General features: G+C 57.9%; 1 long non-coding RNA gene across 1 annotated transcript; it reads right to left on the reverse strand.

Moving 5' to 3' along the window:
- Positions 1–17,835: 17,835 nt before the first annotated feature.
- Positions 17,836–22,837, reverse strand: LOC105472564 (uncharacterized). Its single transcript, XR_981630.2, has 3 exons — positions 22,522–22,837; positions 22,241–22,313; positions 17,836–18,133 (listed from the first exon to the last, which is right to left on the reverse strand). It is a non-coding gene; the product is annotated as an uncharacterized lncRNA (long non-coding RNA).

Here is a 22,837-nt window from a genome sequence, read left to right on the forward strand (position 1 = left end):
CCCGCTCATGCCACTCACACCACTCATGCCACTCACACCACTCACCCACTCATGCCACTCACGCCAGCTGCTGCCACTCACGCACTCATGCCACTCACGCCACTCACCCACTCACACCACTCACACCACTCATACCACTCACCCACTCATGCCACTCACGTCACTCACGCCACTCACACCACTCACCCACTCATGCCACTCACACCACTCATGCCACTCACACCACTCATACCACTCACCCACTCGTGCCACTCACTTCACTCATGCCACTCACGCCACTCACGCCACTCACGCCACTCACCCACTCACGCCAGCTGCCGGTGCACTTCCTGTCCAGGGCCCAGTGCCTCTGGCAGGTGGGAACCCCATTCAGTGACCATGCCCCCTGCACCCCCGAGCCTCCAAAGAAAGAAGCCGTTGCTTATCTAGCAACAAGCCCTGTGGATAGTGAGGGTCCCGGGAGGGGACAAGGAGGAACTGAACACCGGTCTGTGGAACAAAGGCACCGGCTCAGTCTCCAGAGTGTGGTCCCCTGACTTGTTCAGAAACCCAGCTGGGACTGGGGTGGGTGGGGGGGTGTGCAGAGCAGGCATGACTAGGACCCAATAGCCAGAGTGTGGCTGGTGCAGTGCTACATCCATCCCCCTCCTGAGCCCCCCTTGAATCATGGGGGACCGTCACCCCTGCGGAGCGCGATAAACCATCCCCGCCCGGGAGCTGCTAAACGTCATTAAGTCCCTACGGTGATGGTGACGCAGGCACTGAAAGCCCTGAGAAATAGGCCGGCAGAGGGAGGGAGGGAGAGATCCGGGATGCCAGGCCTTTGTGTCCCTGTCACGCCAGGCTCAGGGACATCGGGGACATCGTCTGAGCCGGGAAAGAAGGAGGCTGGGGGCTGGGCCCAGGGCAGGGGCCCTGTGTGTATAGGAAGGGAAGGCCCGTGCAGGGAGCCCAGCCCTCTGAACGCAGCCTGCTGAGGGCACCAGGAATTAAGACGTGAAGGCACACAGCGGAACGCACGTGGGCGTCGAAAGGCTCCCTCGGAGCTATTCATGGGCTGGCCTCAGGAGTGTTAGCGAGAGTGCCCACTGTTCCCACCCACGGCCCCCCGGGCCCCAGCAGCTACAGCCCGAGCCTTGTTCCTGGGGCTCCACGCAGTACGAGGGGAGAGAGCGCCGCCCAGAACAGACTCAGAGAGGGTCCCTCCGGGGGCACGGGCCCACCCTCTGTCCTTTCCTTGCTGGGCATGACACAGGGAATAAAATAACTCCAGATAGTCCTTTCCCGGGGTTTAAGGAAATTTTTTTTTTTTTTTTTGAGATGGAGTTTCGCTTTGTCACCCAAGCTGGAGGGCAATGGTGCGATCTTGGCTCGTCGCAACCTCCGCCTCCCGGGTTCGAGCGATTCTCCTGTCTCAGCCTCCTGAGTAGCTGGGATTACAGGCATGCGCCACCACGCCCAGCTGATTTTGTATTTTTAGTAAAGACGGGGGGTTCTGCATGTTGGCCAGGCTGGTCTCAAACTCCTGACCTCAGGTGATCTGCCTGCCTCGGCCTTCCAAAGTGCTGAGATTCTAGGCGTGAGCCACCGCACCTGACCAAGGCCAATTTTTAGATACCCATTTTAGATACCCACCCCAGGCTGTGTCCAGGAAAAATCAAGGTGGGGTGTCAGGAGCTGTGTGAGCCTTGCGGTGCTGAGTGGCCCTGGGCAAGCCCCTGCCCTTGGGGCCTCGGCCGGAACACAGGTGTCCCTTCCCTGGCTGGAATCATGGCCAGTGTGGGCCCATCTGGCTCTGCCCACCCCCTGACCTCACCTGCGCTCAACACACACAGGCCCCTCAGGGAAGTGGGACTGGGCACTGCCTGGCACCCCCGAGAGCCACACAGGCCCACCTGTGCCCAGGTAGGCAGGTCCCGCAGAACCTGGACAGGTGCATGACCTGGGCAGGGTGACGGCAGAAACACAGCTCCTCGTTAAAGAGAAAATCTCGTCTTGGGTGTGTGTGTGGGTGTGAGTGTGCTCCCTTGTGAGTGTGTGGGAGAATGTGTGTGTGGGTGTGCATGGGTGTGATGTGGGCGAGGGTGTATTTTGAGAGGGTGCTGCTAGGTGTGTGAGTGTATGTATGAAATCACCTCTGTGCATATGACAGCTGTGAGATGGTGTGTGGGTGTCTGATGAGGGAGAGGTGTGTGTGAGATGGTGTGTGGGTGTCTGATGGGTGTGTGGTGTGTGTGAGGTGGTGTGTGGGTGTCTGATGGGTGTGTGGTGTGTGTGAGGTGGTGTGTGGGTGTCTGATGAGGGAGAGGTGTGTGTGAGATGGTGTGTGGGTGTCTGATGGGTGTGTGGTGTGTGTGAGATGGTGTGTGGGTGTCTGATGAGGGAGAGGTGTGTGTGAGATGGTGTGTGGGTGTCTGATGGGTGTGTGGTGTGTGTGAGATGGTGTGTGGGTGTCTGATGAGGGAGAGGTGTGTGTGAGATGGTGTGTGGGTGTCTGATGGGTGTGTGGTGTGTGTGAGGTGGTGTGTGGGTGTCTGATGGGTGTGTGGTGTGTGTGAGGTGGTGTGTGGGTGTCTGATGAGGGAGAGGTGTGTATGAGATGGTGTGTGGGTGTCTGATGGGTGTGTGGTGTGTGTGAGATGGTGTGTGGGTGTCTGATGAGGGAGAGCTGTGTGTGTGAGATGGTGTGTGGGTGTCTGATGGGTGTGTGGTGTGTGTGAGATGGTGTGTGGGTGTCTGATGGGTGTGTGGTGTGTGTGAGGTGGTGTGCGGGTGTCTGATGGGTGTGTGGTGTGTGTGAGGTGGTGTGTGGGTGTCTGATGGGTGTGTGGTGTGTGTGAGGTGGTGTGTGGGTGTCTGATGAGGGAGTGGTGTGTGTGAGGTGGTGTGTGGGTGTCTGATGAGGGAGTGGTGTGTGTGAGGTGGTGTGTGGGTGTCTGATGGGTGTGTGGTGTGTGTGAGGTGGTATGTGGGTGTCTGATGGGTGTGTGGTGTGTGTGAGGTGATGTGTGGGTGTCTGATGGGTGTGTGGAGTGTGTGAGATGGTGTGTGGGTATCTGATGAGGGATTGTGTGGTGTGTGTAGCCATGTGTCTATGGCATGTGTGTGTGCTATGTATGTGAGTGTGTAGGGGGCGTTATGTCTTTGTGGTGTGTATTGTGTGTACCCATGTTGTGTGTGTTTGTGTGTGTCCATGGTGCATTCACAATGTGTACCAGTGGTGTATGTGTTCATGAGGTGTGTGTGTGGTGTGTGTCCCTGGTGTGTGTGCTGGTATGTGTGGTGTGCATCCCTGGTGTGTGTGTGTCTGTCCTGGTAAGTGTGGTGTGCGTCCCTGGTGTGTGTGTGTCTGTCCCTGGTGTGTGTGGTGTGTGTCCCTGGTGTGTGTGTGTCTGTCCCTGGTGTGTGTCTGTCCCTGGTGTGTGTGTGTGTCTGTGGACATAGCTGCCCACCCACAGGCTGTCCGGCCAGATGCCTGGTTCTCCCAGGGCCCTGCGGAGCACTCTGTGCAGAGTGGGCCCAGAAGGTGGGATTCCTGCAGAGCCAGCCCCTCTGGCCCTTGGGGTCTGTGCATCTTGGGCAGCAGCCTGTGGGCTGCCCTGAGCCCAGGCACCGCTTGCAGGACAGATGGGACATCGGCTGGAGGATGCCCACAGCCCATGGGCTGGTTGCTGCTGTCTCCGGCCTGCCTGCCCGGGGTACAGCTGGGGATTTAGGGTGCAGCCTCCCGCCCGCTGGCTCAAGTTTCCAGAAGAATCTGCCACAGACAGATCTCATGTAGCAGAGGGCAGAGGCCAGAGGCCAGAAGCCAGAGGCAGACTCCACACGGGCCTGCGATGGGCGACTGTGGGCAAGTCACTGAACCCTGCAGGACCTCCCGGTCACCACCGAGTCGCCACCCCTGTCCCAGGGTGGGTGATGAGACAAAGCCCCTTCCTTGGCCCTGGCAGAGGAGTGAGGAGGAGCCGCTCTTCTTTAGTTTATACAACGGGAAGAACAAGTCCCTGAGGGTGAAGGTTTGGGGACTTTGCAGAGACTGGGCACAAAGTCTCCTGCACATCTAGGATCGGGCAGGCGATGCTCAGACCAGTTCCAAACACATGGGGAACCAAAATATGGTTGCCCCAAAGTGTGGTTTGGGGGACCCCAACACCTGGGGTGGGCAGGCACAGCATGCTGCTGTGTTGCTGGGAGCCAGAGAGGAAGTCTCCAAATCCACGGGGCTTTCCTGATCCGGGCATCTGGGCTGGGGGCCTGGCTGCTGAGTGGGCCCCGGGAGTGTCCCCATGGAGGCCCCTCTGGGATGATACTGGCCCATGGCCACTGCTGCAACCCCAGCCCAGCCTTCAGGTCTCTCCTGCTTCAGAAGCCCGTGGCCGTCCCCCAGGCACTGCCCGGCTATTGCCCAGAGCAGCGGCCGTAAGACGACAAGACCTGTGATGCCCCGTTGGTGCCACTAGGACTGCCCGGACCCCTGCTGCTCTGTGGACCTCTGGGGTCTGGGCTGGGCGGGTGGGGCCCTCCTGGTGACTGGTGTTTACTGGGCTTCTATGGGGCCGCCAAGCACCGACACAGGGTCACAGTGAAGAGCAAAAACCCTGACCTCTGCCCTCACAGGGAGTCGGTCTCCTCCCGGCATGGCCTTGTTCCAGTGACCACAGAGGCTGGCGAGTGCCATGGGGTCCCCACCATATCGTGCACCTCCACCTCCTCTTGTCCGGGACAAGAGGCTCAGGGAAGTGAAGGACGCTGCCCAGGGGCACGGGGCTGGCCAGGGCTCGCCCAGGCCTGCCTGCCCCAAAGCCTGGCTCCTCTCTCCACCCGGCTCCTAGCTTTGTCCGAAAAAGCAGAAAGGACCAGGCACTTGGTTTGGGACAAAACTTAAGTGGGATGGTGCTAAAAAAAATCAAGATCAATAACATTTTAGTGCAATACTTTTAAAAATTAAAATTAATGCACAATTCATGATGAACGAAATGTCAAATTTCTAAACAAGTCAAGGCCCGCCTCTGTGTGGCACAGCCCTGGGGGCGAGTGCTCAGCCCACCCCAAACCCCTGGGCCTGGCTCCAGGGAAATGCTGCCAGCTTCCCACTTCCAGCAGAGCCAGCCCCTCGGCTGTGAGACGGTTTCCATAGCGACCAGCCCAGGTAGCGGAGGCTCTTCAGTTCAGGGGCTACTAGGAGACACGGGGAAGGGGGATCCCTGCTGGGAAGAGCCAGGAAGGGGCTCCACACTTCCTCTGGAGGAAACACGACCTTCAAGGTTGAGGAGAGGAAATCCCTCTGGCTGGGGAATTTCCCAAGCCAGAGCTCTCTGCCTCATGAGAATGGAGCCTGCGTCCCCAGGGCCAGGGGAGGCTGCTCCCTCCCTTCCTCCCTCCCTCCCTCCCTTCCTTGTCCCTGTCCTTGCCCCTGGGCGCCTCAGAGTTCGCTACCTGGGGTGAATGTCCAGTAGACCGTGCAGTTCCAATTTGCTCACACACTGCACTTTTGGATGATTACTAATGGATGCTAGCCATTACGAAGGAAGCAAAAAGCCGTGTGCGGTGCAGGACTGAGTTTGCTCGATTGAAAGCTCTCGCCAGTTGCTGACGCCCTGGGGATGAGTCTGAGGGGCGGTGAACTTGGCTTCCAGATTTCTCTCCCTGCGGAGGCTTGGGCAGTCCCGATGGCAGTTGGCTGCGGGGTGAGCAGGGAGTGCCAGGCAGGAGGCAGCGGCTGGCAAGAAAGAGATGTTGCCTGCAAATTGGATCACTTAAGGAGCATTTAATAAAGGAATTACTTACAAGAACAGGACAGACTTGGGAAACCAGGAGGGATGGGTACTCTGGGGGCAGCTCGGGTCGGGGAACTGTGTCTTCCCAAGGCCTGGAGAGGGAGGGCAGGAGCCAGTCCCGACCTGAGCCTTGTAGCTGTTGGTAAGATGGCCCTGGACAGGAGCCGCCCCCCTCCCCCAACACACACAAAGGACACAGCGAGTCCAGAGCCCTTGGAGGGCAGTGGAAACGCCCCCCACATCAGGCAGCGTTCCTACCAGGGGGATTTGTCTCAGAACCAGGGGGATTTGTCTCAGCTTTCCCGACACGAAAAAAACAATAGGCTGTTTATATACACGCATATATGTTTAGAGATTTATTTTAAGGCATTGGCTCCCGTGACCATGGGGGTTCGAAACCTGCAGGGCAGGCGGTGGGCAGGAGACAGGCAGCGGCACGTGTTCTCAGTGAAACCTCGGTTTTCACTCTTAAGGGCTTCCTTTGATGGGATAAGCCCCTCCCAGAAAAATCGAGGCTAATCTCCTTTGGGTCGTGTGATTGTGGATATCGAGCTTCTCTTCTGCAGAACACCCTCCCAGCTACACCTGGGTCATGTTTGGGCACTTAGGTACTGTGGCCTGGCCAGGATTACAGGTGCTACAAACCTCATCTTCCCCATTTTGCCTCTCCCATCCCGGGCTTCTCTGCCAGGGCTTCCTAGGGGCTGAGCCACAGGAGGAGAGGGCCTTGGGGGCGTGCAGAGAGCTCAGCAGAGCAAGAAGATGTCAGCCAGGCTTGGGGTCCCAGAGACTCAGGCAGGAACCTGACGTTTAATTTCGGGCCTGCAGGAAACCCTCTCGAGCTCCAGGAGGGAGAGGGTTCCCTGTGATCAGATTCCACAGGAGAACAGCCTCTTCCCCCGCTCCCATTCCCAGTCACCCATGAGACACATGGCTACCTGGTGGTGGCGTGCGGGGCAAACGCCTATGTTGACCACCTGTGAGGTTTGGTTTCCTCCACTAGAAAACCGGAGAGCTGAAAACACATCCTCGTAGTACATGTGAAATGACCTCCTGGGGTGCCCAACGCTGCCCATTCGGGCTCCAGCGATGCCTCAGTGGCTTCCTAAGACACACCCTCCTTCACCCCACACAGTCTCCGGTGCAGAGATGGACAAGCTAGGGGGCTCAGGTGATTTCCCCCACAAAGTATTGCAATGGATTGAGAACGCCTCCTGGAACATCTGAGGCCATCTGCAATTTCAGAAGAAACTTCCACGTGCAGGTGCTTTGACTGCTGTTGTTATCTGCCACACCGAGTCAGGAGAGGCTGGGCTGTGATGCAGTAACAAGCAAACCTCTAAAATCTCATAGCTTAATCACGCTACAATGTATTTCTTTCTAGCAAGCAGCACACTGATGGGCAGGGCCCTCCTCCAGGGTCACTGGGGGGCCAGGTTCCCCATCTCCTGGTGTCATCCTCAGAGACATGCCTCCAGGGTCCCACGGCAGAGAGAGGCTTGTGGAGGAGGCACGCAGCCTCTGAGTGTGTTGGCAAGCAGACTCATGTTCCTTCTACTCAGAGCCCATTGGCCATGGCTGGTCACATAGTCCCAACCTCACCTCAAAGTATGCTGGGCGTGAAGGAGAACCCCTGCTCAGAGCCCATTGGCCATGGCTGGTCACGTGGTCCCAGCCTCACCTCGAGGGATGCTGGGCATGAAGGAAAACCCACAAAATATTTAGCAGATACTCCTGCCCTTCCTCTACGGAAACGTGGGACAGCTGGGCATGTCTAAAATTAATCGGTTTTTAAGAATGTTCAGTAAGATCCCATCCTGGGAAGAAAACCCTATTTAAAAATATATCATATAGAATATATAAAACATATACACATACAGATATAGACTATGTGTGTTTTCTATTGCCATGTAGCAAATTACCCCAAAACTGAGCAGTGTAAAACAACAAACCTTCATTCTCTTACAGTTTCAGTGGCTCCAGGATTTGGAAGCAGCCCAGTGGGGTAGCTGTGGCTCACAATCTGGCACGAGGTTGCCGCCGGGATGTCAGCCAGGACGGCAACACCTGCACGTGCGACTGGACTGGAGGATCCGTTTCCAAGGAAGCTTGCTCACATGGCTGCCGGGGAGAGGCCTCCAATCCTCCCAAGGCCATTGGTAGGGGCTGCAGCTTCTCACAGGTGGCTGTTGGTGGGAGGCCTCTGTCCCTGGCCTCATGGGCTTCTCCACAAGGCTGCTTGGGCATTCTCCCAACATGGCGACTGGCTTCCCCTAGAGTGACCCCAGGGAGAGTAAAGTGGAATCCACAAATCCATCTGTGCACTAGACTCGGACATCACTCACTGTCACACGGGCCAACTCAGGTGCAGTGATACCAGGACGCTGTGATGGTCAGTTTCATGTGTCACCTTGACTGGGAAGAGGTGGCAAGACATTTGGCCACATGTTCTCTGGGGTGTCTCTGGGTGAGATCAGCATTTGAGTTGAAGGACTGAGGAAAGCCCACGACTGTCCTCTGCGTGGGCGGGCATCCTCCAATCCCTTGAAGGCCTGAGCAGAACAAAAGGCTGAGGGAGGGAGAGCCTGCTTTCTCTGCCTGAAGGTCTTCAAGCTGGGGCAGGGGTCTTATCCGGCCTTCAGATTTGAACTTGGCTGCAATGTCAGCTCTCCTGGGTCTCAGGCCTTCAGACTCCTCCTCCGTCTCCAGGTGGTACATCTCAGGACATCTCAGCTTCTGTAATCACATGAGCCAGTTCCCTGGAAAAATAAACCCATCTCCTACTGCTTCTGTTTCTCCGGAGAGCCCTGATGAATACAGCTGTGAAGCCTGGCGGTGAAGACTCCGGAGACATGCTGGAGGCTACCACAGGGAGACGGGGCTGCAGGGTTTTTTTTTTTTTTTCCAGTAGGATTTTTACTAGAGCCATGGAATTGATGACTAAGGTCCACAGATGAAAATGGCAGAGGTTCCAAGCAGCCCCCAACACCACCCAGCACAATCTCCACATTCTAAGAAACTCACCAGGCCCAGATACACAGCCTGCAGAGGTGAGCAGGAGTGACCCGCCAGTCACCCAGCCACAGCCCCAGCCTCCGTGTAGGGATAGGGAGGTCGGAGTCATCAGAGCTGGTGGTTCATCAGGGTACCAGCCCAGAGGGTGGAGGGGAACGAGCAGAACACGCACAGCTCTGTCCCCACCCCAAGTCTGGAGACACAGCAGCCTCACCCCTGGGCGGGGGAGCACTGAGCGGGACAGAAGATTCAAGCTTTCAGCTGGGCTGGGCTGCATTTCCACAATTAAAAGCGAGCAGACGGCCAGGTGCGGTGGCTCAATGCACTTTGGGAGGCCAAGGCAGGTGGATAACAAGGTCAGTAATTCAAGACCAGCCTGGCCCACATGGTGAAACCCTGTCTCTACCAAAAATACAAAACATTAGCCAGGTGTGGTGGTGGGTGCCTGTAATCCCAGCTACTTGGGAGGCTGAGGCAGGAGAACTGCTTGAACCCAGGAGGCGGAGGTTGCAGTGAGCTGAGGTCATGCCACTGCCCTCCAGCCTGGGCAACAGAGCAAGACTCTATCTCAAAAAAAAAAAAAAAAAAAAAAAATCCTGGCTAACACGGTGAAACCCCGTCTCTACTAAAAAAATACCAAAAAAAAAAAAAAAAAATTAGCCAGGCGTGGTGGTGGTCACCTGTAGTCCCAGCTACTCAGGAGGCTGAGGCAGGAGAATGGCGTGAACCCAGGAGGCAGAGCTTGCAGTGAGCCGAGATCGCCCCACTGCACTCCAGCCTGCGGGACAGAGCGAGACTCCGTCTCAAAAAAAAAAAAAAAAAAAAAAAAAAAAAAGTGAGCAGACTTCAGTGGAGTCTGTCCCAGGGGCTGTAAGGGACAAGGAGGGGAGTGTGACAGGGCTTAGCAGAAAGCTGCAATTGGCCAAAATAAAGCAGTCTGTGCTCATCCCAGGGCTGAGGCTGGGCTGACGATGGTATGTAGACGGCATGGCCCAGGCCGGCAACAGTATGTCGACACCACGGATGCAGCTGGGCTCTGCCTGCTCGGCCACGTCCATGGCCTGCAGAATTCTAAGAAAAACAATGACAGGTAGTGTGTGTGTTCATCCATTCTCTCATTACTATAAAGAAATACACAAGGTCGGGCGTGGTGGCTCATGCCTGTAATCCTAGCACTTTGGGAGGCCAAGGCAGCTGGATCATGAGGTCAGGAGATCCAGAGCATCCTGGCCAATATGGTGAAACCCCATCTCTACTAAAAATATAAAAAAAATTAGTTGGGCATGGTGGTGTGCACCTGAAGTCCCAGCTACTTGGGAGGCTGAGGCAGGAGAATCACTTGAACCTGGAAGGCGGAGGTTGCAGTGAGCTGAGATTGCACCACTGCACTCCAGTCTGGCAACAGAGTGAGACTCCACCTCAAAAAAAAGAGAAAGAAAGAAAGAAAGAAAGAAAGAGAGAGAGAGAGAGAGAGAGAGAGAGAGAGAGAGAGAGAGAGAGAGAGAGAGAAAGAAAGAAAGAAAGAAAGAAAGAAAGAAAGAAAGAAAGAAAGAAAGAAAGAAAGAAAGAAAGAAAGAAAGAGGAAGGAAGGAAGGAAGGAAGGAAGGAAAGAAGGAAGGAAGGAAGGAAGGAAGGAAGGAAGGAAGGAAGGAAGGAAAGAAATATACGAGACTGGGTAATTTGTAAGGAAAGGAGTTGAATTGGCTCATGGTTCTGCTAGCTGTACAGGAAGCATAGCAGCATCAGCTTCTGAGGCCTCAGGAAGTTTCCAATCACGGCAGGAGGCAACAGAGGAGCAGGTGTGACTTCCATGGCCAGAGCAGGAGGAAGAGAGAAGAGAGAGTAGGGGCAAGGTGCCACATGCTTTAAAATGACCAGATCTCACCAGAGTTCACTATTGTGAGGACAGTACCAAGGGGATGGTCCTAAACCATTCACGAGAAATCCACCCCTATGGGCCAGCCGCCTCTCCCCAGGCCCCACCTCCGACACTGGGGATGACAATTCTGCATGAGGTTGGGGTGAGACAGAGCCAAACCGTCAGTGTGCACGTATTTGTCCGATCTAAGGAGCTAATTTATAGCCCAGTAAATAAAAAGAGAAGATGAAGAAAGGAGTTAGGAAGGGAAATGTTGAGATGGAGTGAGCTAGAACCCCGTTCGACACTGCAGACCGGGGCTGGTGCTGTTTCCCCGCAATTAAGAGTAGGTGGGGCCTGGGGTGTCTTTGCAATCCTGTCACTGCAGCCCCTCGTGGAGTGGGGGCAGGCTCAGTAGCCTGCAGAGCAGGGGGCCTCTCCAGGCCCTCAGGGACAGAGGGCCTTGGGAGGACGCACCCCCAGCCAGTGCAGGGAGACTGAGGAAGCTCCCCCTCAATGGCAACCACCTTCATCTGGCCTCACAGTCCACCCCAGAGCTCGGATCTGGCCTCACGGGTCCACCCCAGAGCTCGGATCTGGCCTCACGGGTCCACCCCAGGGCTCGGGTCTGGCCTCACGGGTCCACCCCAGGGCTCGGGTCTGGCCTCACGGGTCCACCCCAGGGCTCGGGTCTGGCCTCACGGGTCCACCCCAGGGCTCGGGTCTGGCCTCACGGGTCCACCCCAGGGCTCGGGTCTGGCCTCACGGGTCCACCCCAGGGCTTGGGCAGTCCTCTTAGCAATGACAGGCAGCAGAAGGTATTTCCATGTAAATTCCCACAAAGCTCTGGCTCTCTTGCTCCGGCTTCTATGACTGAGGCCTGGGACACTGATTCAAAGGACCTTCGGTCAGAAAGGGGACCTGCCACCTTCATGGCAGCACTCAGGGAGCAGCTTCCACGGGGCTGGATCCAGGACCTCAAACCATGGCCCCGAGGCTCTGCCCCTCTGCCCAGGCTGATGCCAGGAGTCCTGCCTAGAATAACCAAGGCAACCAGTGACTATGTCCGGTTCAGACCTGCTCTCCTGCTGTTCCCAAATGAGCTTCGCAGGCCAGAGGTTGTGACTTGGAATTGAGCGAAGTGAAAACTGTGAGAAGGGCCCCCCGGGCAAGGAAGCCCCTCCCTCCCCTCTGCCGGTCAATTCCGCTGCAAAGTTTATTCCTGTCCCTCCAGGCCCCCAGCGGAAGAAGAGCCAAGGCCCAGGAGGCTGCGTGAAGAAACCCTGGCCACTCCACCTTGTCCCCATGCTCCACTCTCTTTGATCAAAGAGTCCCTGGTGCAGCGGGGTGACCAGTCCATAAAGATTGTGCCCACTTATGTGCCAGGCACGGGCAAGGGACTGGGGATACCGACAGCCTGGAAATGCACAGCCCTGCATCACAGTGCTCGCCCATTTGGCTGGGGAGGTGCAGACGCTGCCCAGCCTCCGTCCTCCCCTTTGCAGGCAGCAGATAAGTCTCTCTTTTCTGTAGGCTGACCCTATCCTGTTATAAGGAGACACGTGCTCCCTCGCCAGCCGCAGTGATCAGTTCTGGGATCAGTTCCAAGCTACACCGTTGGAAACTCTGCTGGAGACTTGTCCACAGAGTGAAGAGAAAACCAGCCTCTTCCCATCAGGGCTGCTAACCTGAGATTGCCAGAGGCCATCCCCCACCGCACGGAGAGAGAGCTGACACCTTGAATGAAGTCAAGTAAAGACAAGCAGAGCTGAGACACCGGGAGAGAGACAGAGCTTTGAGTCCATTATTGAGGTCCTGGATCCAGCCACGCCTGCAGCTGCTGCCTGGGTGAGATAGTTATCATAAGCCAACAGGCTCCCTTTTGGCTTACGTTCATCTGAGTTGGGATTCTGCACCAAGAGAGCTCTGCCTACCACAGATAGAATAGTACTCCTGCAGTCATGCTGGATTAATACAGTAGGTGTGCCGACAGGGGTGTGCAGAGGTGCTGTGGAAATAAGGCAGGCAGGACTCAGGTCTTGAAGGATGACGGCAGCTGTCCAGGCAGAGGCCCTCGGAGGGTTCCAGGCAAGAAAACTGCATGAGCCTCAGGAAGTGGCAAGGGAGCAGGTTGGGGAACACACAGTTCGCAATGGCCATGAGGGCTGTGTGCAGGCCACAAGCAGTGGAGGGGGCGGCGGGTGCAGGAAGGCAGAGGGTGATGGTGGGGGCAGCACCTCCATTTCCATCTTGGAGCAGAGGTGGTTAAACACCCACGACATGCACTCACTGCAACCAGACACAATTCACAAACAGCCCCTCCTGTGCTCTCTCCCAGCAGCGTGAGGGAGACACAGAACCAGTGTCTCCTCTTAAAGTCCCCGAACCCTCCCGCTTGCTGGCCCTGAGCAGCAAAGAGGACACCTGCAGGCCTTTCTCTCCCAGCCCCTGACTAAGCCATGGCTGCATCCTGCTCCTTCCACCAAAGCTCTTCAGCCAGTCAGCCCTCAGGCTCCAGCACAGCTCGGAGGGGCCTGCCCCTGGTATAGCCCCTGCGGTCACGGCCCGACACTCCTAGAACAATGGCGGTGTTTCTGTTCTGCTCTGCACCGGGCCCTGAAGCTCACATCATCGGCCCTGCTGGCTCCAGGGCTCCCAAATCCTCTGACCGTGACCCATGCTGCGGCCACCCCACCTGTTTCTTGGGGCTGATTTACACCCTGGGATGCAGGGAAGGCCCAACTGCGGAGCCCCAGGGAGGCCATGAGCTCTTCACAACTCCAGGAAGCCACGCTGGGCCTCAGTTGATGGAGGAGGTGACACCTTCGTGTGTGCCTTGCCTGCTAATTGGTGTCCTCAACCCAAGGGCATGGGTGCCACTCCCAGGCTGCCCAGGCAGCGTATAGCTGGGTGGATGGCAGGCTTCAGGGACCCAGCCCCGATGAGTCACTTGGAAGGCATTTACCCCAAAGCTTCCCTGGCCACCGCGCCTCCTCCCGCCCCAATCCAGCCCCACCTGGGTCCGAGCCTCAGGAGAGGAGCCTGGCAGGTCAGGATGCAGTTCCTGCGCTCTTGCCTGTGCGTGTGGGCCCAGAAGCCAGGCTGGTGGCCGAGGATGGTGAGCACAGCCCCAGCCCCTCCGCCTACCCGGAGCTTCACAGGACAGTGCTCCCCGCACACCGTGGTGTTGCTTCTGTGGCCCCCGTGAGGGCACAGCAGAGGGAAGGGACCTGGCTCTCCCATGGGGCCTCTGTAATATTTAACCATAAACCAAGGCTGCAGGGAACCCAGTTTGCAGTAAACTTTCGTTTCTCCCCGCTGGATGCACAGGACTCCGCTCAGCCAGGAAAGAGAATCTGCACTCAGCTGGTTTCCGGAGCAAGGACGCTGATGGCATCAAGAGCTACCTCCCTTCAGCTTCCTCGGGCCACACAGGAGGCCCCAGCCCGCCTCCTCCAAGACAGTGTGCGCATTTTGCCCGAGACAACATGGGCCTCAGACCGGATACCATGCCCAGGCACACACGGGCACACGCCCCTCCCACCTCCGGCCCATGTCCTGCCGGAGTCCACCCTCCTGGGCACAGGGCAAGCTCAGCTCTCAGCTCCCCCTGCCTGGCTGGCAGCAGCTACAGTGGGTCACACCAGCAGCTTGGGATCCAGAGAGCCTCAGGACCGCAGAACCACAGGTGGCGCCTGGCCTCTGGGGGTGTTTGGGGGCTGAGCATGAGACCCCAGCCGGGTGGCAGAGGCCCCAGCACTGAGGATTCCAGGCCGTGGTAGCAGTCCACTCCAAGCCGACCTGCAGGCCGGGAGGAAGGGGCCTGCCGCCCAGTGTGTCTGTTCTAAGGAGTGCAGGGACAGGGCCTCCCCTGCAGGCGAGGCCAGAGTGGGCCACCTCCTCCTCCCTGCCCCCTCCTCCCATGGGGCTTATCCTCCTCTGCAGGTCTGGTGTTACTCCCCCAAAGCCATTACCCGCCTGTGTCACCTCCTCCCATGGCCACTTGGAGAAGTGGTCATTGTGGTCACTGCCCACGGTGGTCACCTCCCAGGTCACCTCCCCACCAGGTCAATTCCCCACCAGGTCACCACCCTACAATGGCCTCCTTCCCCAGGAATCACTTTCCCCTGTGGCCAGCTCCCCGCTGTAGTCATCTGCCCCCTGTCAGGTCATCTCCCCTCTGTGATCACCTCCCCCAGAAGCCACCTCTTCCCGTGGTCACCTCCCACCAGGGCATCTCCCCCCAGGTCACCTCCCCATCAGGTCACCTCCTCCTGTGGCCAGCTGCCCGCTGTGGTCATCTGCCCCAGGTATCTCCCCATCAGGTCGTCCTCTCCTGTGGTCACCTCCCCCAAAGGCCACCTTTCCCTGTGGTCACCTCCCTCCCAGGTCACCTTTCCCCAAGGTCACCTCTACCCCACGCTCATGCTGACCAACATGAGGTGACCTTCTCCTCCCAGGACCCTGCCTGGTCACCAACACTCCCCTGGGGCTCTCTGGCTCCTGACCTGGAGTCACTGGGGCCAACCCCATCAGACACGCTGGACAACTTTCTGTGGGTCACTTAATGCTTCCGAACCTCAGCTTCCTCTTCTGCACCGTGGAAACAAAGACATTTGCTCTTCAAGCCTGTGGTGCTGACCAGGTCAGAATAAACAGGAAGACAGCTTTAGGCCAGGCAGCGCACCTCAGTGCCTGTGAGCATGAGCATGTGCACGTGTGCAGATGTGTGTGGACACCCCCTTCTCCGCAGCAGCTCCTGGCCCCCTGCAGGTGACCCCCAGCCAGCCCCAGGGCTGCCTTGCCTCTCCCCCATGGATGCCCACCTCATTCGGGGTGAAGTTGGGGGACTGGGGTGTGAGGGGTGCTTTGGGGGACACACTTCGACCCCTCTCTCTGCAGGCCAAGTCCTGGGGCTCAGTTTCCTCCTCTGTGCCCCGGCAACAAGGTGCAGGCCTCGCGAGTGACGTGAGGGTTCATGACCCAGGTGTGGGCAGCCAGCTTGTCACGGGAGGCCACCCACCCAGCCACAGTGCCTGCAGACTTTAGGTCGGGCACTGCCGATGTGTCGCCTTCCACAAGGCAGGCCCGGGTCTCTGCTGACCGTGCACCGGTCCTGGGGACTCCCGAGCTCACAGAGCCCAAGACCACAGTGCTGCATCTGCTTGGCCAACTGGGCCAACAGGCTGGGTCGCCTGCGCATGGCGACCTGAACGTCTCTCTCCCAGTCCCCTTGCGTCTGCCCAGGGAGTTGCCGGGCCGCACCCTGCAGTGGGGATCAGGAGAGGGGCAATGTCGCACATCCCCGGGAGGCTAAGTCCGGTGCAGCCGGGGAGCGAGGGGGCAGGAAACCGGGGTGCTGCCCTGAGGATGCCCCAACACGCTGGCCTGGGGCCCCGAGTGGCTGCCACGTGAGTCCAGGGTTCTGGCCACAGGGTGGGCAGGGGCCCTGTACTCTTCACTGGAGGCCCCTGAGGCTCTGGAACCGAGACCAGCCACCAGCCAGCCCCCTCTCGCCGGCTCCAGCACCCCTGCCTACTGTGACTTCCTGCCCAAGACTCGCTCTGCCAGCTTGGGGCAAACCACTTCCCTCTCGGGTTTTCACTTCCCTCTTTCCCAAGTGGGGAAAGACCACCTGTCCCTGACCCAGGAAGGGCCCCTGCCCGAGAGCAGCAGCAGTGCCAGGCTGGCATGTGAGGCTCAGGGCAGGCCCGGCCCCCAGAGGCACAGCAGGAGGCTCTGTGGGATGCTGTGTCGTTTCTAAGTACAAGGTCAGGAGAGGAGCCTCCTGACCCCGGTGGGGAGGACAGGCAGGGCAGGAAACCGCCACCATCTCAGCCCACAGGCCTGGCTGCTGGGAGCTGCTCACAGACCGCTCCTCCCGGGCCCCCAGGCCCAAGGCCACCCTGGGGTGTAGCTGTCCACTAGGCCCTCTGTGCTCCCGATCAGCAGACACACAGGGCCTGCTTGGCGGAAGGAAAGGGGTGTTAAGATGCAGACCCACAGAAAGCGTTGCCAGGGGATTTTGTACCAAACCGAATGCACAGGTGGATGGGCAGGGCTCGTGGACGTGCAGGCCAGAGGGAGCAGAGCGAGGACAGGGAGCCCCCAGGGTGGGCACGGAGCGCAGCCCTTTCCCTCCCGGCAGGCACATCCCACAGCCTCTCCACCTGCCCTCCACCATCCCAGGTCGCCCCGACCCGTCTGCTGGGGTCCACACCAGCAGCCCACGAGTCTGGCCACCAGGACGAGTGCCTATCAGCAGCCTAGACCCCAGCCACTCTGAGGCCCAGGAGCAGTGCCTGGCATGCCAGGAATGAACCCCTCTCACCACAACCCCATACCTAGCCCCGGTCACACCAGTGGGGACCGGGCTGACCCCAGACACAGGCCCACCCAGTTCCTCTACCCCTGGTTAGGCCCTTCTGTGGTTGGGGTGGGGCAGGCCTGGCCCTGCCCTGCCCCAGATGCCTTCCACCTCCATTCCTGCCCTCCCTGGCCTGCCCTGAGTGGCCAACTTCCCACAAGGTTTGCCCCCTGCGGAAACCCTCCCCACGCCCGGTTGGCACCCCTGTCCCCTCCTAGCCAGACCTGCCCTCACAGTGGCTTCCATGTCCAGGGGCAAGGCACCCCTCCCACCCCTAGCAGGCCTGCAAGGCTAAGGTCCCGGAAGCCTGGGGGAGACCCAGGAGCCATTTCCCAGGACGGAGCTGGGGCTTCCAGGCAGCCTGAGGAGGAGGGAAACAGAGCTCGTGTGGGTTCAGCAGGAACAGGCGGCCCGTGTCCCCGCTTGGGTCCAGCCTTCTGAGAGTCCCGCATGTCGAGGTCCCCGCCTCCCCGGGAAAGCACTTCAGTGCGGCTCCTTGCTTCGAGAGCCAAGAGCCCCCAGAACAGCTCCGAGGAGGTCGCAGGATATAAGGAGTCCCAAGGTTGTTTCTGGGGACCATGGGGGAGGAGAGCCCAGGGGCACCCCACAAAGAGGAGGAAGCAGAAGTGGGCAGGGAAGGGGAGGCTGGGGAGTTGCGGGTCCCGCCCGCTAGCAAGGGCTCTCCTCCCTGTTTTCCGTGTCTCTGCAGCTGCCTCTGTCCACCCCAACAGGAGGATGTGTTTATTCCTCTGTCCACCCCGACAGGAGGATGTGTTTATTTAAAGATGCCGCTACTCACAGCAGAAGTGTCTGTTTCAAAGCAGAAATATGATGGTGTTTGAGTTGGAGGAGGGAGTCATTCCGTGGGGAAAAGATTTCCTCTTTACAAAAAGAGGGCCCTGGAGCGTGGAGAGGGCAGGAGAACGGACATCACGGGGCAACTGAGCACTGGAAATGGGGATTTCGGGCTCTGGGGCTAGGTCCCCAGCCCAGGCTCTTCGCTGGTAGCCCCTGGTGACTCAGCGCGTGGGTCTTTGTCCTTCACAGCCAGGAACTGGCGTGTTTGAGCTTCTATCTTAGTTTCCTGTGGCTGCAGAAATTCATCCCATCACAGTTCTGGAGGCCAGAAGTTCAAAATCAACACGTGGGCAGGGCCACGCACGCTCCAGGGGCTCTAGGGGAGGATCCTTCCCTGCCTCGTCCATTTCTTCCAGCTCCTGGTGGCCCCCGGTGGCCCTTGGCTTGTGGCTGTGCCACTCCAGCCTCTGTCTTCACATGGCCATCTCCCTTGTGCCCGTGACTCTGGGTCCCAATTTTCCTTGCTTTCAGGTGTCCCTATGACAGGACCCCCGTCATATGGGGATCAGGCCCACCTTGCTCAAGCACGACCTCATCTTAACTTGATATGACATCTACAGAGAGTCTATTTTCAGATGAGATCAGGTGCCAGGGGCTGGGACCTGGACAGGCCATTTTGGGGGCACAATTCAACCCGTAACACCTCCTTCTTAAAAAGAAAGTGAAAGTGGAGGTCGGCCGAGGCCTTCCTCCTGCGGGGGTGGGGTGGGAGAGGGGCCTGGCCACCCACTGAGCCCCACTCTCAGGCAGCGTCTCCGGTGGTAGGGAGGGGCCCTGGGGGGCAGCACAGGCAACAAAACCCAGGAATGCCCTAGAGGTCCGTCACTGCCCGGGGGACTCAGAGGTCTGGCTGCAGGACCAGGGTCTGACCCGCTTGGCATTTACCATCTCTGTGATCTGGACATTTACCGTCTCTGTGATCTGGACATTTACTGTCTCTGTGATCTGGACATTTACTGTCTCTGTGATCTGGACATTTACCGTCTCTGTGATCTGGACTGAAGGCTTTAAACTTCAGCTCTCCCTCTGTGAAGTGGGCTGACTGAGAGGCCTTGGTGACGTTGCCAGGAGAGCTTGCCCGTGCCCAGCGAGGGAAGGAGGAGCGGGAGAGCTTGCCCGTGCCCAGCGAGGGAAAGAGGAGGATGGGGCTGGCCACTCTGCTCAGCCGCAGGGCGACACCCTTATGTACTTCCCAGCTAACCTGAGACCTCAGTTTCCCCATCTGCACCCCTGTGAGGACAAAATCTCTGCTTTGCTCCCTGCCTTACCCACACATGAGGCCTCACCCTTTGACGCAGGAAGATGAGCCCCAGGAATAGGAGGTGGGAGAGGGCAGCCTAGCCGGCCTCTGCATCCAGAGGCCCACACCCCCAGCCCTGCGTCCGGAGAATGTCCCGGAGTCCAACCATCTCCCATCTGAGGGGACTGGGGTCCTGCAGCTGCAGACGACTGCACCCTCAGGGCCAACACCTGCCCTGGATGGGCAGACATGCACCCCTGCTTACACCAACTGCCCCATCTGGGTGCCAGGCAGGGACAATTCAGCCCTGTCACGGGAACGCTGCTGGGGGCTCCTGCCCACCTCTGGTCCCCCAGCCACATGTGCCTCAGTTTCCTGGCCCATAAAGCAGGGAGGCTGTGACGACAACTTCAGGGTACACATCCCCAGGGGCCCGGGCACAGCAGCGTTCAGGACATAAACCACGGTGGCCACAGCCTCTGGGACAGGCCTCTGAGCATGTGCAATCAGGAAAGCAGGGAGAAGCCGGTGGCTGGGTCCAGGAAGCAGAGGGGAGGGTGCTGAGGGCACCTGCTGTGGGGTAGAAATAAGACCAGAAGCCCCTAGGGATGACAGCCTGGCCACAGCAGGGGCCCTGGGACACATATGGATCCCACATACAGAGCCCGTCCCTAGGAGACCCTGGACCTGGATGGTCAGCAAGGCCTGGGGTGGGAAACAGCTCAGCCCCAGGTGGGAGGGGTGCCCAGAGCCGCCACAGGCTCTGTGATGGGAGGGCCAGGCGGCCGTCACTGCCCACTGGGCTGAGCCTGCCCTGCACTTCCAGCTCCTGCTCCCAGAAACTGCCCGGTGTGGGAGCAAGGGGGTGACCCCACAGCACTGTGGCCCAGGACACATGAAAGCAAGCTTCACCCTGCTTGGACCACTGCTCCCGACCGTGGCCAGCCCACATCACTGGAGCCGGGCTCTTTCTCCCGACTGGGGGCATTGCCAGGGTGTGTGCTGGGGTATGCCCCCGTCCCCCACAGGATCCAGCTGTGCGCTCCACTCACCAAGGGCAGCTCCAGACATCCCCTGCAAGCTCTGCTGGACCTCCCCCTCCCTCACCCACTGCTGTAACCTTCCCGCCACCCTTGGTGCCAACCCTACACCTAGGAGCCACAGCACCTCTTGGATCCCAAGCTTCCAGGCAGGGTGGTTCTGAGTGGGGTAGCATCTCCCAAGCCCTGGCCAGTCCTGAACCCCCTGCACCACACCAGCAGGGCCCGGGGAGCCGTGGTGCTCTGAATTCTGAGTGGTCGATGGTGCATCATGCCGGTGAGAGGCAATAATCACTGCCTGACTCAGACACGCAGACTGCTGGGCTGTCATGCCTATTTCAGGAAAATTAATTATACCCCATGCCAAGAGGGAACTCGCCCATTAAACGTCTTCAATGCACCTGCCCAGAATGCCATGGCACGGCCTGCCTGCAACCCTGGGCACGGGAAAGGGTGGGCAGAGCCCCCAGGTTCCCCAGGTGTCAGGCGGGCTCGCAGGGTGGTGGCCAGCAGGGCTCCAGGCCCTTCCAGCCAGGCCCGACCCTGTCACCACTGATACTGGAAACTGCAACCTCTGCCCAGGGAGTCCCCTTTGAAAGCCAAGACTTTGATCCAGCTGAGTGCCAGAAAAGGCCTTGGGCTGGCCCTGGGGCTGGCCCGAGAACCTGGCTCAAGGACCTGGCTGGCCCTACTGTGGCATTAGAAGGCTCTACACCAGTAGGCCGACCGTTGCCCACATGAGGAAGGCTGCCCTATGCCCTCTGGAGAGCTGGCCCTGCTGGCAAGCCTGTTTCCTTCTCCCACTTGCTCTTTGGGGTCTGCTAAAATGGACAGCAGGCACGTCCAGGACCAGGACCCAGCTGAAATTCAGCCCAGGCCTCTGGGCCCCGAGCTTCACCTTTCCCTGGCAAGAGTTGATGTACACATTGGCGTAACCAGGTTGCACACATCCCAGGACAAGCTTCCCAACTGTGACTGACCATGGCTCACGTTTGCCTGGGTCCCCCCACCAGGCTCGCCCCAGGCCTGCCCTTGCTGTGTCCTCAGACACCCGGGGGCAGGCATGGCTGGCACCCTCCTGGCAGGCGGAAGAGAAGGGCTTGGAGCAGTTGTACAGCTCAGTGAGGCTACAGGGCTTTGCAGGGAGGAGCCGCCAGGTGCCAGATGTCACGTGTGAGCAAGGCAAGTCCTACAGACGGAACTGGCCGGCCTCTGTGTGGGCTTGGGACTTGTAGGCACACAAATCCACCCCATCCTAGAGAAGCTGTCATTGCCACACCTACCAATTGCGGCTGTTGCATTTGTTAGTGGTTTTCAAATGTGTTTTGTCATTGTTATCACAAAAATAAATGTTATAAGAACACCATTCCACCAAACACAGTAAGAGTGATGGCTTCAGGCAAGCCCACAGCCTCCCGAATGCTTGCTGTGGCCTGGCATCTACTGTCTGACCACGAAGACGTGGACAGAGGCGTGTGTACCCCCCATCCCCTTCCCACATGGAGATACACAGTCAACCCAGGAGATGACATGAAGAGAGGACATTCTCAGGAACAAAGAGGAGATGAGACAAACCAGCTGGACACAGAGCAAGAAGGCAGGAACGCAGGCACGTCATTCCTTACACTCAATGCTAAATGGGCTTCAGCAACCTACGTGTGGATAAAGAAACTGTGGTATATATATACGATGGAATACTACTCAACCATAAGGAGTAATGAAGTAATGGCATTCGCAGCAACCTGGATGGGATTGGAGACTATTATTCTAAGTGAAATCCATTCTCAGGAATGGAAAACCAAACAGCATATGTTCTCACTTATAAGTGGGAGCTAAGCTATGCGGATGCAAAGGCATAAGAACGACACAATGGACTTTGGGGACTCAGGGCAAAAGGGTGGGAAGGGGTTGAGGGATAAAAGAGTACAGATCGGGTTCAGTGTACACTGCTCGGGTGATGGGTGCACCAAAATCTCACAAATCACCACTAAAGAGCTTCCTCGTGTAACCAAATACCACCTGTTCCCCCCAAAACCCATGGAAATAAAAAAGTTAAAAAAAGAAAGTTAAATGGGCTAAACTCACCAACGAAAAGCAGAGATGGTTGGACTGGCTAAAAATCAAAGACTCAAATGTACGCTGTCTGCAAGAATCACACCTGAAAGACAAAGACAGACTGCAAATATAGAAATGGTCAAAGATACAGCATGCAAACCCTGGGCCCGGGGCAGCTGGCATGGCTGCAAACATCACAGGCACCATGGACTCCAGGGCAAGGAAGACGGACGAAGACATGTTGAGACAGTTCATCAGTGACAAAAGGGTCAGCCCGTTAAGGAGACACACAGTCCTAAATACGCACGCACCTGATGAAAAGCTTCAAAATATGCATCCGGAACTGAGAGCAATGAAGACACAGATGAAGGCACGAGCTTCGTCCACCACCTCGACACTCCTCCCTCAGCGATGAACGGAGAAAGAAGACAGAAGGTCAGTGGGATGTAGACGGCTCCAACAACAGCATCGCCAGCTCGCTTGGATGTCTGGAGACCTCCCCCGACCACAGCAGAATGTGCACTCTTCTCATGGCACATGGAGCAGACCCAAGCAGTCAGCTGTAAATTAAAAACGAACAACTAAAAGACACCTAAAAATGGCTAAGTATTAAATAATTAGAAATGA

This window comes from Macaca nemestrina, chromosome 4, assembly GCF_043159975.1.
Source record: "Macaca nemestrina isolate mMacNem1 chromosome 4, mMacNem.hap1, whole genome shotgun sequence".
In the NCBI taxonomy this organism is placed as follows: domain Eukaryota; kingdom Metazoa; phylum Chordata; class Mammalia; order Primates; family Cercopithecidae; genus Macaca; species Macaca nemestrina.